The sequence below is a fragment of the Bos indicus genome, chromosome 4 (genome assembly GCF_029378745.1).
Source record: "Bos indicus isolate NIAB-ARS_2022 breed Sahiwal x Tharparkar chromosome 4, NIAB-ARS_B.indTharparkar_mat_pri_1.0, whole genome shotgun sequence".
Lineage (NCBI taxonomy): Eukaryota > Metazoa > Chordata > Mammalia > Artiodactyla > Bovidae > Bos > Bos indicus.
Genome location: NC_091763.1, coordinates 25,661,572 through 25,677,067, shown reverse-complemented (window position 1 = coordinate 25,677,067; position 15,496 = coordinate 25,661,572). Strand labels below are relative to the sequence as shown.

Sequence of the window (15,496 nt, the reverse complement as noted above, 5' to 3'; positions counted from 1 at the left end):
CACTCTGAGATTATCAAACATTCAACCACCAACTTAATTCTTCACAGGAAGCTCCTGGAGGATCATATCCATGTCTTCTATTCCTTCAAATAACAGTCCCCCTAAATCCTAATTTTTTATGAACAAAATTTCCATCATCAGTTGGAGTAATTCTAATTACTGATGAAAATCTCTTAAGCAGCTGAGATTAATATTCAGAAAGGTGAGAATGTTTGAGATGGGCAAAAATTATCCTAATCCACAGGATTTTGCTGCATTTAAATAACTTGAATTATTTTATATACAAAGGTACACTATCTTATGAGATAGATATATATTTATGATATTGATATCTAACTAATTCCAATATTTCATGAGTCAGAGAAAGAAAAGTTTCTTTCAGATATTACTTGATCATTATTCAGTTCATTTTAAGCAGACTTTTAGCAACTTATCTATTTAGATATAAATAGGTTACTCTTCAGTCAGTTGCTCAGTCGTGTCCAACTCTTTGCCATGGACTGTAGCATACCAGGCTTCCCTGTCCATCACCAACTCCCAGAGCTTGCTCAAACTCATACCCATCGAGTCAGTGATGCCATCCAACCATCTCATCCTCTGTTGTCCCCTTCTCCTTCTGCCTTCAATCTTTCCCAGCATAAGGGTCTTTTCCAGTGAGTCAGTTCTTCGAATCAGGTGGCCAAAGTATTGGAGTTTCAGCTTCAGCATCAGACCTTCCAATGAATATAGAGGACTGATCTCCTTTAGGATGGATTGGTTGGATCTCCTTGCAATCCAAAAGACTCTCAAGAGTCTTCTCCAACACCACAGTTCAAAGGCATCAGTTCTGCAGTGCTCAGCTTTCTTTATAGTACAACTCTCACATCCATACATGACTACTGGAAAACCATAGCTTTGACTAGACAGACCTTAATTGGCAAAGTAATGTCTCTGCTTTTTACATAACCATCAATATTAGATATCCATGTATCCTCTTTGCAAAAGAATATTAAATATCCTATTTTTATTTTGGATCAAAGTCTGGAGTTGTTTTTTTAATGCATTCTAAGAAACCAAAGTATATGTGTATTCTCTATAATAATTTAATATATGAAGAATAATATAACGATTTCATTGTTGCATAAATAGTACAGAGGCAGAAAATGTCAGTGGTTATTTGCAGTGAACTAAGAAGGAATCAGTTGATAGTTGCAGTCTTAAGAACTAATAAAGTAGAATATTCACTTGTTTTTCTTCAAGTAGTGTAAAAATGTTACTAAATGATAAACTGATTATTCTTTACCATGAAAATATACGTGCCTTTATATGTTTTCATATATATTTAAATTATATAAGTATGCATATAATTACACATACAAGAACATTTACTATACATATAATGTAACTTGTTTTCAAATAATGTGTATAATCAATGTAATCTTGCAACCAATTTAGTCTCCTTCTCTAACAATTAAAATTCTATATCCTAGCTGATATTTCTGATTTCTTCATTTTATAAACTCAGTGTTTTAGACTCCATCATTCGTGGTTGCCCCAGATTTGAAATGCAGGACTAAGCAGAGAACACATGTGTACATGTAACTTTACTTCCATAACTTTTAGCCTTGTAACCTCTAAAAAGGTATATATATATTCCATCTTTAATACACCCAATGTTAAGAATTATACTACTTATGCTAACTATCTGAAACAATATGCACAATTCCTTGTGTACAGGCATTTTCATAGAGGAGTCTGGCGAACTTTCATTTACATTTCAAAGAAATATAAGAGTTTTTAAAAGTTACATATTCAAAAAGAGATTAGGATTGTCAGTAAAGAACATCTAGTTGAATTTAAATGAGGGATTAGCAACCTTTTTTAAAAAATAAAAGTATATCCTACTCAACATGTAGGACAGTTATACTAAAAGCATATTTGTCGTTTATGTGAAATTCACATTTAACTGGGTGACCTGTACTTTCATTTCCTAACACTGGCAACCCCTGTCTAGAGTTACTGTACAAGCTGCCCCTTCTCATTTTTTGCTGAAAACAGCAACATTCCTCTTTTTTTGCAACATTTCTTTTATATTTCAAGTCAATCAATTTCTAAGTTCCAGAAAGTAACTTCAATTATTGTATAGCACTTAATCTGTCCCAATTAAGCTTCTACTCTGTGCCATACACTGTGTTTGATATTATGGATCCAAAGATAAAATAGATAAAAATAAGGCAATTCTGTTCCTGAGAGTTCCTAATCTAATGGTATGATCCATCATGAGGATGGCCCTGACTCCAAGTGGGGCTTCACACAAGATGCAGCATCCATGAATCTCTGAACAAGAATATATCCCACCATTACAGAAATCGACATGATTAAAAAATAAAGCACATTATAGGGGCTAAAGAAATTCTGGTCATTGGTTTAACTTTAAAATACAGAAGTGCCCAAGGTTTCCTTAGTAAAGTCCTTCAGAATTTTAGATTAGGTTAAGATTCTGTGCCAAGCTTCAGACAAACTTTAACATCAGATCAGATCAGATCAGATCAGTCGCTCAGTCGTGTCTGACTCTTTGCGACCCCATGAATCGCAGCACGCCAGGCCTCCCTGTCCATCACCAACTCCCAGAGCTCACTCAGACTCACGTCCATTGAGTCAGTGATGCCATCCAGCCATCTCATCCTCTATCGGCCCCTTTTCCTCTTGCCCCCAATCCCTTCCAGCATCAGAGTCTTTTCCAATGAGTCAACTCTTTGCATGAGGTGGCCAAAGTATTGGAGTTTCAGCTTTAGCATCATTCCTTCCAACGAAATCCCAGGGCTGATCTCCTTCAGAATGGACTGGTTGGATCTCCTTGCAGTCCAAGGGACTCTCAAGAGTCTTCTCCAACACCACAGTTCAAAAGCATCAATTCTTCGGCACTCAGCCTTCTTCACAGTCCATCTCTCACATCCATACATGACCACAGGAAAAACCATAGCCTTGACTAGACGAACCTTTGTTGGCAAAGTAATGTCTCTGCTTTTGAATATGCTATCTAGGTTGGTCATAACTTTCCTTCCAAGGAGTAAGCGTCTTTTAATTTCATGGCTGCAATTACCATCTGCAGTGATTTTGGAGCCCAAAAAAATAAAGTCTGACACTGTTTCCACTGTTTCCCCATCTATTTGCCATGAAGTGATGGGACCAGATGCCATGATCTTCGTTTTCTGAATGTTGAGCTTTAAGCCAACTTTTTCACTCTCCACTTTCACTTTCATCAAGACGCTTTTTAGTTCCTCTTCACTTTCTGCCATAAGGGTGGTGTCATCTGCATATCTGAGGTTATTGATATTTCTCCTAGCAATCTTGATTCCAGTTTGTGTTTCTTCCAGTCCAGCGTTTCTCATGATGTACTCTGCATATAAGTTAAATAAACAGGGTGACAACATACAGCCTTGACGAACTCCTTTTCCTATTTGGAACCAGTCTGTTGTTCCATGTCCAGTTCTAACTGTTGCTTCCTGACCTGCATACAGATTTCTCAAGAGGCAGGTCAAGTGGTCTGGTATTCCCATCTCTTTCAGAATTTTCCAGTTTACTGTGATCCACACAAAGGCTTTGGCATAGTCAATAAAGCAGAAATAGATGTTTTTCTGGAACTTTCTTGCTTTTTCCATGATCCAGCGGATGTTGGCAAGTTGATCTCTGGTTCCTCTGCCTTTTCTAAAACCAACTTGAACATCAGGAAGTTCACAGTTCACATATTGCTGAAGCCTGGCTTGGAGAATTTTGAGCATGACTTTACTAGCGTGTGAGATGAGTGGAATTGAGCAGTAGTTTGAGCATTCTTTGGCATTGCCTTTCTTTGGGATTGGAATGAAAACTGACCTTTTCCAGTCCTGTGGCCACTTCTGAGTTTTCCAAATTTGCTGGCATATTGACTGCAGCATTTTCACAGCATCATCTTTCAGGATTTGGAATAGCTCAACTGGAATTCCATCACCTCCACTAGCTTTGTTCTTTGGTCATAGTGATGCTTTCTAAGGCCCACTTAACTTCACATTCCAGGATATCTGGCTCTAGGTCAGTGATCACACCATTGTGATTTTCTGGGTCGTGAAGATCTTTAACATAGAGGATCACATACTATAAAGACAGACAGATGTGCTTGAGAATCTACAGTAGCACTCCTTGAACACTACTGCACTGAAAGTCTCATAACAGGAAATCTGTGCATTCACAAACATCCTTACTGTGTAACAAAAGATAACCTCCCCTCTGCCCACCTAGGTTTTAAACATTGTTTCTAATGCAACGTTTATTTTTTCACAAAACTAAAAGCACTTGGCTGCTGAAAGGCAGCCTCTCTCACATCCCTGCATGCACACACCCCCATAAAATACATCGTGACTGCTTCAGGGGGAGGCAAGACGGTGGCAGTCACCTAGAGTACGATGCCATTAAATGTGTAATTCCCCTGTGGTTACAGTGCTGAACTTTATGAACATCAGTTTATGAGCATTTGTTCTTAAAAGATGAAATGAATCCACTGCCCACAGCTTTGAAATCAGGCAATTGGATTTTTGCTGAGTAGTGACTGACTCCTGCAACTTCTTGAAGTACCTTACAGTGTTTTCAAGGACAAGATACTGTTACAGGTTGTACTGGGTTCCCCCAATATTCAGGGGTTGCAGTCTTAAATCCCCCAGTTTCCAAATGTGACCTTATTTGAAAACAGAGTCACTGAAGGTATTATTGACCAAGATGAGGTAAGACTGGAGGAGCGTGGGCCCCTAAACCAGTATGGCTGACATTCTGACAAAAAAGGGGACTTTGAACACAGAGTCATGCACAGAGACAGAATATCATGTGAAGAGGAAGGCAGAGATCCCGGTGATGCTACCGAAGCCAAGGAATGCTGCAAGTTACATCAAACTGCTAGAAGCCAGATGAGAGTGAACAGATCACCCTTCACAGCAATCAGAAAGAACCAGTCTTGCCAATACCTTGATCTGGGACTCTAGTTTCATCTGTGAGAGGATAAGTTTCTGTTGTTTTAAGTTAGCCTGTGTGTGGTCAAGGTTGTCAGGACAACCCTAGCAAACCAATCCGCGTGCTGTCCCCTCCCCCACCCCCAGTCTGGGGGTAAGGAAACACCAAAGCTTCTACAACTGAAAAATCATTTCTCCCTGTAAATTTGCCTGTTACTCACCTAACCTCCCAGAGAAGGCAATGGCACCCCATTCCAGTACTCTTGCCTGGAATATCCCACGGACAGAGGAGCCTGGTGGGCTGCAGTCCATGGGGTCGAAAAGGGTCGGACATGACTTAGCGACTTCACTTTGACTTTTCACTGTCATGCATTGGAGAAGGAAATGGCAACCCACTCCAGTGTTCTTGCCTGGAGAATCCCAGGGACGGGGGAGCCTGGTGGGCTGCTGTCTATGGGGTCACACAGGGTCGGACACGACTGAAGCGACTTAGCAGCAGCAGCACCTAACCTCCAAACAAATTTCTGCCCAGCAAAATGTTACTTTAGTACACAAAGACCTTTACATAATTGGTCAAGTCAGGTTTATGAAATATGAAAACTAACGCTGCGGTTTTAATGCAGAAGCAAAAGTCACACCGAGATGGAGCTGATAAAGCAAACATACTAAACTCTCTAGTTCCGGGCACTGAGCTGAGATCTTACTCATTAATACCTCACCACAAATGTGCAATACCGTGCCCCTCACTTTACTTATGATTAGCTGGGGCCTGAAGATGTTCAATAACTTGATGGGAAAAAAAGAAGAAAAGAAAGGTCACAAAGCTAATTAGCAGAGCCAGTGCTCAAACCCAGCAAGTTTGGCCCCAGGGTCAACACACTTAACCACCATATTATTCTGCTTTAGAGCTGTATGTTGTGAAAAACAGGATTTAATCAAAACTGACAGTGTGCAATAACGGAAAACATGTAGTGTGTATTCTTTATAAAAGAAGGGCAGTGCACATTGATTCCAATTAACATTTTATAGAAACAGTCCCGCTATTCTCGGCTTGGAGATTTCACCCCCAACAAACCAAAGAACTCGCTTCCACCAGCTCTCGGTGATTCTGCAATTCATTCCCAACGTGGGCATCTAAGGGAACCAAGAGAAATGGACAGGACGGTGTGATTTCCGGTCCCAAACACACCACCCCGTGAACAATGGCGGATATAAATGACAAGCTATTCCTACTTTATCACACTACTGCACCGTACCCACAGGAAACTTTCCAAGAAAGCAGCTTCCTTTTGGCAGAATTCTTCATCCTTAAAGACATCCTTCCAGGCACGACTACCACCGAGAGCGCAGCTTGCGGGACCAGCTCTCCGTCAGTTCTGACGTCACCAGCGTTTTCTCCCCGCCCCGCCCCACCCCCCGCCCCCAAGACGTTTGTGGTTAGTATTCCCACCTGTCGTTTCCACCGTTAACCCTGGAACAGAGGCTGTTGAAGCATTAGTGCTTCCAGGTACTAACAATAAAGGGGTTTCAACGACTTAAGAACACCTGTCTACCTGAAACCTAGAAACTGTATTGAAGCTCTCTCTTCTGACTTCATTAGCCCTAAGAGGAACTTAAGAACTGCGTTCACATCCATCATATAACTTTCTCGTATCCTAAGAAAAAAATGCTGATTAAAGCAACACAGCCCAAAAGAGCCGATATATGTAGCTAGAGTTGATTTCATACCTAGATTTGGCAAATAACTTGTATATATCACAGAGGAGTCTTAGCCAATCATGTTTCTTAGGTCAGACCTGCTAATACCACTCTAAAACCTTCATAAAAATTACACGGCTGTTGGTTTGTTTCAAAACCTTCAACCTCTAAAATACAAAAATCAGTCATCTTTCTGTATCCATTTTGTATTAGAGTCTTTTCCAAAGGAGGACAACCTCAGAGGTAAGCCCTTCAGGGGAATACTATGCAGTGTGATCATCCTGAAACTTTTGTTTTCTGGGGCGTGGGCAGGTGGGTAGCTTTTCTTTAAGAAAGCAATGGCAATGTGCTGTACATCTGAAATTAACGTGATATTCTAAATCAATTCTGTGTCAATTAAAAAGGGTATGCAAAAACGTTAAAATAAGAGTAAAAACAAAGCAATGACAGCTGCTTCAAGGAAAAACCACTCCACTACAAATTCATTTTCTAGATTCTGTAAGCTTATTGTTAAGTAGCAAGAGCAAGCTTTTCAGGAAGAACTCTTAAGGTCAAGTGTCAGCCAAATGTCTGTAGTTAAAATGAGGACTTCTGCTCATTTCAAAAGATAAACCACTGTGAGTAGAGGGTCCTTTTTTGCTGTCATCCTCTCCACCAAGGATGATTTCTTTCTCTCAGCTAATGTGGGCCATCACACCTGTTGCTACTCAGAACAAGAGGTGATGTATTTGTTGATTTTATCCCTTGCACATGAATGATCTCCTGAAGAATTCACAAATGCACTCACATACCCAAAGCCGAGGGTCTTTTTTAGCCTCCGTTTGACCCCACTCCTGTAAAAACATTTCTCTAATAGAACCTGAAAGCAATCTTTATGGGTTGCAACAAACAGTACACACCCTTTGTAACTGGATCAGGCAATCCTAGCATGGGGCAGCGCAAACAAACCGGGGCTCCACAGCGTCAGCGGCCTCCACTTAGGAGCTGGAGGAACAGGATGCCAGCCTGCATCCGTCTCCTTACAGGTGGGTGTTGGCTTACTTTAGGCAGATGGTGGGTTTATGAGTCTAATGTATTATATATTTCTCAATAGACAAATATTTGCACTGGACCAGAATGAATAAGAAAAAATTCCTCAGTTTAGTTTCCAAAGTATATCCGAAGTTTTAGGACACCTCAGCATTTAAACTACTGTAGGAGGTGGGGGAGGGCTTCCCTGATGGCTCAAGCGGTAAAGAACCCGCCTGCCAGTGTAGAAGCAGGTTCGATCCCTGGGTCAGGAAGATCCCCTGGAGAAGGAACTGGCAACCCACTCCAGTATTCTTGCCTGGGAGATTCCATGGACAGAAGAGCCTGGTGGGCTACAGTCCAGGGTTGCAGAGTCAGACACAACTGAGCTACAAAACGACAGCAAGAGGGCAGGGGAACGAGTCACAAGCCCTGGCTTTCTTTTTCCTTCTGCTTAAACCTGACCCAGTCAATAAAGGAGTGGAAGGGAGCCATGTAGTGAGGTCTATTGGGGACTGACTAGATTTTTCCCATTTGGAGAGTTCTTTGATATGTAAGTACATACTAATTAATAAAAGGGTACTAATCAGGTTCCCAACTTGAATCAGAAAGTGTGGCCTATCTAGTTGTCTTTCTCTAGTAATTTATGTTGTTCCTTCCACAGTATGATAGGGTCATTTTTTATCTTAAATGTGAACTGCACTGGTGAAGAAATCTGAGTAAATGTTCAACAGGTTTAACAGAATATTAGTTTCACATTACACCTCTAGAGCAGGAGTATACGTACCTGTCTCTTCCCTATAGGCCTGTTTTTTTTTTTTTTTCACTTTTGTTTTTTCTATACTTACTGAGAAGATGGAGGTTAGTATTTAATTTGGCTTCCCTGCTGAACCTGAAAGAGCTGCCTCACTGCAGGGACAAGGAGACAGATGGATTTCAATGGATGATGGCATTATGGAGAACACATCACCTTCTCCAAAGCAGCAACCCAAGGAAAGCCGGAGTTGGCCACTGGAATGAAAATTAATTTCATAAATGCAGTAAATGTTTTATGTCCTCTAAATGTGGTGTTTTGACTTTTGAAAATGAGTCACAGTGGGAAAACTTATTTAAAAGAATACTCCCCCAAAAAGCAAAATAGTTTGACTCATAAACTTTTTCATATAGCATGACTGGAAAATTTGATTTAAGAAGGAAGATAATTTGATTCATCTGATTTTTCTCCACAAGGAAAAAGCAATCAGAGTAAGATAAAATTTCCAAAGAACTTCTTGCATTTACTTCCAGAAGAAAGGTTCAGAGAAATACAGTAATTGAGTTTTCCAATTATGCAAGAGTGTCCTGATATGGCTTGGAGTAGGACCACAGACGAGTATCTGGGGGATATTTAGTGAAAATATCAAGGAAGGACTATTTTTCTCTCCCTTTTTTTTTTCTCTCTCTCTCTTATAAATTTAAAATAATTAGAGGAAGACAAAAATGACTTAAAAGAAGTGTCATGACATAAATATCCATTAATGTTCTTTAAGAAGTATAAGTAAAAAATAGGAATAATTTTAAATTATTTTTGTTGGATGGAACCTATACAGCCTGAGAGTTTTCTGAGTTAGAATAATTATTTTGATCAAATACTCTGGTTAATTATGACTCATAATACATGAAATATCTTCAAAACATAGATTTTTAAAACTGTCTTAAATAAATAATAAAATTAATCTTTGACTATTGAGAGCCTTCTAGTATCTCCGATTTTCATCATACCCAAACAAATAGTTCCTTCTCTCCCTATTGCTCAACTCTCAGGAGGCTTCCACAGGCCTGAAGCCTCTCTTGAAATACTTCCCTACTTTTGTTACGTCAACCCTCTATTGTTGTTGCTCAGTCACTTAGTCGTGTCTGACTCTTTTCGACCCCGTAGACTGCAGCATTGTAGGCTTCCCCATCCTTCACTATCTCCTTCACTAACTTGCTCAAACTCATGTCCATTGAGTTCTATGCCATCCAGCTATCTCATCCTCTGTGATCCCCTTCTCCTCCCACCCTCAGTCTTTCCCCACATCAGGGTCTTTTCCAATGAGTCTGCTTTTTGCATCAGGTGACCAGAGTGTCAGAGCTTCAGCATCAGTCCTTCCAATGAGTATTCAGAGTTGACTTCCTTTAGAATTGACTGGTAACTCCATACTGCAGATTTTCTACCTGCCTTTCTAGTCAACTTTTTCTAATGTACTCCCTAAATCTCTGATCAACCTCCTACTTGGCAAGCACAAGGGCTCCATCCAAGGACCTTCTTTACTTTTTATGTATAATCTCCCCATAAGTGATCTCATCTAATTCTATTTATTTAAAACCCACAGATAAACTGATGACACACATTTTATCCTGACCTGATTTCTCCACCAGACTCCTTATTAGTAAATAGCACCATCTTAATGGTTCAAACCAAAAACTTCCCATGACTTTGGAAGACTCACCCATGACTATTCCTATTCCTCATTCCCCTCAACTAACCCTTCAACAAGTCCTATTGACTGTACTGCCGAAATATATTTCTTTGCGTATGATCTTTCTTCTGTCTCCAGTGTCACCCTCTGGTTTATTCATTATAAACCTTTCACATAGACAACTGCAGTCGCTTCTGAATGATTCTTCTTGATCCAGTTTTTTTTTTTTTTTTTTGTAAGTCAATAAATCTGCTTTCTTAACCTAGAATAACCTTTTTAAAAAAATGGAGCAAGGGCAAACCACTCCCTGGCATAAACCGACTTAATGGTTTCCCAATGGGCTATGTCTCTGCATGTTAAGATAAGAAAACCCACTTGAAATTGACGTAAATGATAAAGGGAATTTACTGACTCACACCAGGAAGATCCAGAAATAGGGCATCTCAAAAATGTCATCAAAGTTCCTCTTTCTGCTTTCTTCTGCCATCTATGGTGTTGAATCTCTCACAATAATGGCTCATAAAATGTCTGTCAGACACAATCAGGATAAGAAAATTTTTGTTCATGTCCAAAAGGAGGGAACAAGTGTCCATGATCTCCCCTAACTGGATGTCTTGGGTCACAGACACACTCCCGACAAAAATGACTACAGACAGAGGACTGGGAAATGCTGATTGGCCTGAGCCAACAAGGACCCATTCATGGAGCTGGAGATGAGGTCAGCTTCTCACTGAAGAATAAGGGCAATGCATGAAGATGTGTAAAGATTCACACATTCAGAAAAAAAGGATGTCTTAGTTTGGGTTGCTGTAACAGAATATCATAGTCTCAGTGACAATAATCATTTATTTCTCACCGTTCTGGAGGCTAGAAATGTGAGATCAGAGTATAGGCATGGTTGGGTTTTTGGTGAAGGCGCTTGTCCTGCTCTGGGCTTCCCCAGTGGTTCAGTGGTGAAGAATCTTCCTACAATGCAGGAGACCCAGGTTTGATCCCTGGATCAGGAAGATCCCCTGGAAGAGAGCATGGCAACCCACTCCAGTATTCTTGCAGTGAAAACCCCATGGACAGAGGAGCCTGGCAGGCTACAGTCCATAGGATTGGAAAGAGTCAGACACAACTGAAGCGATTAAGCATGCACACACACTCTACAGAGAGCTGTCTTCTCCTTGTATTTTCACATATGAGAGACAGACAGACAAAGAACTCTCTTGGTCTCTTCTTATAAGTGCACTAACCTACTCATGAGGATTCCACCCTCATGACCTAATTACCTCCCAGAGGCATGCATGCATGTTAAGTCACTTCAGTTGTGTCTGACCCTTTGTGACCCCATGGACCATAGTCTACCATACTCATCTTTCCATGGGATTCCCCAGGCAAGAATATTGGAGTAGGTTGCCATGCCCTCCTCCTGGGGATCTTCCTGACCCAGGGATAAAACCTGTGTTCTCTTATGTCTCCTGCATTGACAGGTGGGTTCTTTACCACTAGCGCCACCAATCTCCACATTCTAATACTATCACATTTGGGAGTTAAGATTTCAACACATGCATTTTTGGAGAGATGCAAACATTTAGTCCACAACAAGGAGAAAAGGAAAGTAGGCAAGCAACAATGTCCATGATTCATGGCCTATAAGGTGCTACTGATCCATTTCTGCTCTCCCAGCCTGCTCTCCAGCAGTCTTGTACCAGTCTTCCTTTTGTTTGCTGTGTCCACACAAACTGGCACTTATATTACTCTCTCATGCCAAGAATCTCTTTCTCATTTCAGATTATTTTAACTCATATCTCCTGCCTGAAACAGGCTTCTCACTCAGCTTTTCAATTGGTTCCTTTTAATCCCTCTGATCTTAACCCAGAGCACTACCTACTGCCTCTTCTGCTCTGGGCTGTTTAAAACCATGGCAGTTGTACACACCCCCATTCTAACTATTGAGCCTTAGATTTCACTACATCTCTGAGGGATTTCATCACAAGCAGCATAATGGCCTAAAAATTCATTTTACCTTTAATTATTACAATTTGTATGTTATGAATTAAAATAGAGGTTTCATTTAATTTAAAAATAGATACTTGTTACTTTTCCCTTTGAATCAAAAGGAAACTCTCAGAGGAGTATCAAAGAAACCAATCTGGAAACCTTGCTTCCTCAGCAGTCAAGAAATCCTATTATTTGAGAAATAGCCCCAATCAAGAAACTAGCATATCTGGAGTTCCTGAGTCAGGGATCATATCTGCAATGGCCACAGCAGGCGCACCAGTCCTGAATACACGCAGCTGTTCTGCCAACCTGGTCAGTGCATTGTCTTCCTTTGAAAGCACCTTCTCCAAGAATCCCAGCTCCTACTGCACTATGATCATTCCTCCAATGAATATGAAGCTCTTAGACTGGTTTGTTGGAGTGTATAAAATCACTAAGGCTTTAGGAACACGTCTGATCTTTGAAAATTAGATACTGTGACAATAACCAGCAATATTTAGCCCAGTTACCAAAAAAAAAGAAATATTTAGCCCAGTTACTACTACAATGAGTTCAAAAATACAAATTGACATAAAAGCTTGCAAACATACTGTGATAAATTAGAAAAGATAACTGTATGATAACTGATTTATAAAACATAAATTTGATAAGAGAAATGTCAGGATGAAGTGAGGTACTGGAGCTCTTGAATGCAAATGATGCCTTTATTTGCAGAAGAGGAAAATATTTGGCAACACCAGCAGGTACCCTAGGAAATTTCTCTGGATTCTGGTTGTGAAAATCAAAACCAGTCGTGCGTGCAACTTAGCACGCACGTAAGGGCTGAATTTTGGTTATGAAACCTTATTCCAGCAGAGACCCAATTAAATACTGATTACCAAGTGTCTATCTGTGATGACAGTTCTCTGGGTAAAAATACATGTATTTCCAAGACAAGTATTAAAAGGCTAATGCTGGCCTCATTTCAGAGCCTGTTAGATTTTTGACAATCCTTGACTTTTCAGTTTAACACTGCATCAATCATTTAGAAGGATTCTTGGGTTATTTGTCATTTCCTGTGTGTGTATGCCCTTGTTACAACAATAATGTTTGCCAGATTCTATCATCTCATAGGTTGAAAATGTAAAATACATACAATTTACTAAAATAAAACAATCTGTTGTAAGATCATTATTTTATATAAAACACTAAAAATGATTTAAAGTGTTGCCAATTTAACTATGATACATGATCCATTGTAAAAGCATTATCATTTTTAAGCTGTTAAAATGCTGAAAAAATGTGCATCTTAGAGGAAATGTGTTTGTAAAAGACATAAGGTAATAATAAATCTTGGTTTTTAGGGTTAGATTTACTAATTCAGAGTTCCCTGAATCCCAGCAACTAGTTAAGTTACTAAAAGAATACGTAACTTCTTATATTTTCTTTAAAGTTCAAAAGGAAGTAGTCTTAAATGAATAAAATGTTTTTCGTGTGTTTGCAACCTATTATTTTCAATCTATGTACCTATGAAGTAAGCCAAGCTCTCTCTGACCTAGAATTATGATTACTACTTTCACTTGCCTCTGTAATTTTAAATGTAAAATGAGAGGTTTGGAGCCAACAATTAATAGATGTTTGACCTTGGACAAATTATATAACCTCTGGATTTTTCTCCTTTATAAATTCAGATAATAATAACAGTGGTTCTCTTATAGTATCATTGGCATTGTTACAGTATTCTCCTAGAGTATCTAAGTAAGATGAGTATTATGGCTGTTTCATGTTGTACAGCAGAAACCAACACAACATTGTAAAGCAGTTATCCTCCAATTAAACATAAATAAAACGTAATCAGGAAGAATGCTCACACACACACACACACACACGAGGTGTAAAGTGCTTGGACCCAATGGTGCCCAGCACAGTGCAAGCACTGAATAAATTATCATTTCACATCTACTCAAACATGTAAGTAATACAGAATTAAGTTCTATCGACATGCCCATGGGAAGGGGAGTAGGAAAGGAAAGTGTTCTAACTGCTACTGCTAATTTATAAATCACCTCAAAATTTAATATCTTAAAAGTACTGTTTTATTATGTGTACTGATTCTATGGGTCAGGACTTCATACAGAGCACAGATCCATAATGTTGAGAAGACTTGAAGGTAGCCAACAACTATAGCGCATGGCAACCCTCTCCAGTATTCTTGCCTGGAGAATCCCATGGACAGAGGAGCCTGGCATGCTACAGTTCACAGGGTTGCAAAGAGTCAGAGACAACTGAAGTAACTTAGCACACACCTAAGGGCTGTGATAATCATCTTAAGGTGTCTTCATCTGGAAGTTGATGCTGGGCTCTGAGCTGGTGGTCAACCAGAAAATGTGTGTGTGTATTTCTCTCATGGTCTGGAAAGGTTAGGGCATCCTACACCATGGTGGCTGGGTTCCAAAGGCAAGCATATTCAGAGACAGGCAGAAGTTGTATTGCTTTTCTGACCTAGCTTTAGAAGCCACATAACATCACACAGTATCACCAAATTGACAAAGTAACAGAACCAATGATTTAATGGGAGGAGTGTCAGAGTTACATTGAAAGAAGAGTATGTGGAATGGGAGATTTTGTTGCAAAGTATCTGGAAACAGTCCTTCAGAGAGAGTGAGAGAAAGTAAGAGAGAGAAATTTTCAAGACAACCTGAAGGATGAAAACCTCTTATGGCATAGCTTTGCAGCAAAACAATTTGGAAAGACACTTAATTTTGAAGTGCCAAATAACTACTGCCTAAATATAGAAACTCACTGAAAACTGTCAAAAGTTTATTAGGCTCATATACTTTGAAAGAGAGCAGACTATAACAAAAAAATTTTCCAAAAGTTTCTTCTTAAACTGAGCAGAGCAGAGATAATGAAAAAACATAAAGTTATTGTTAGATATATAGATACTCAGGATTCATCATAAACTAGGTGAGAGCAGAAATTCAGTAGTCAGCATATGCCTGGGAAAAAGAGTAAACAAAAACAGCTCAGTTCATAAAAATTCTGTTAATTTTTAACATTAAATTGTAGAATTCTTATGATTTAAAATTAATTGACCCTTTATTATACAGATGCTTGCTTCTTGGAAGAAAAGCTATGACCAATCTAGACAGCATATTAAAAAGCAGAGACATTACTTTGTCAACAAAGGTCCGTCTAGTCAAAGCTATGGTTTTTCCAGAGTCATGTATGGATGTAAGAGTTGGACTATAAAGAAAGCTGAGTGCTGAAGAATTGATGTTTTGAACTATAGTGCTGTTCAGAGTCTTGACAGTCCCTTGAACTGCAAGGAGATCAAACCAGTCAATCCTAAAGGAAATCAGTCCTGAATATTCATTGGAAGGACTGATGCTGAAGCTGAAACTCCAATCCTTTGGCCACCTGATGCAA

At 39.5% G+C, this 15,496-nt stretch overlaps 1 long non-coding RNA gene across 1 annotated transcript in view; it reads right to left on the bottom strand.

Annotated features, from left to right (window-relative positions):
• Positions 1–13,960, bottom strand: part of LOC139182675 (uncharacterized) — a 28,563-nt gene extending 14,603 nt beyond the window's left edge. The window contains exon 1 of the long non-coding RNA XR_011566191.1: positions 6,212–13,960. This is a non-coding gene — a long non-coding RNA (uncharacterized lncRNA). The remainder of the gene's footprint in view (positions 1–6,211) is intronic.
• Positions 13,961–15,496: the final 1,536 nt, after the last annotated feature.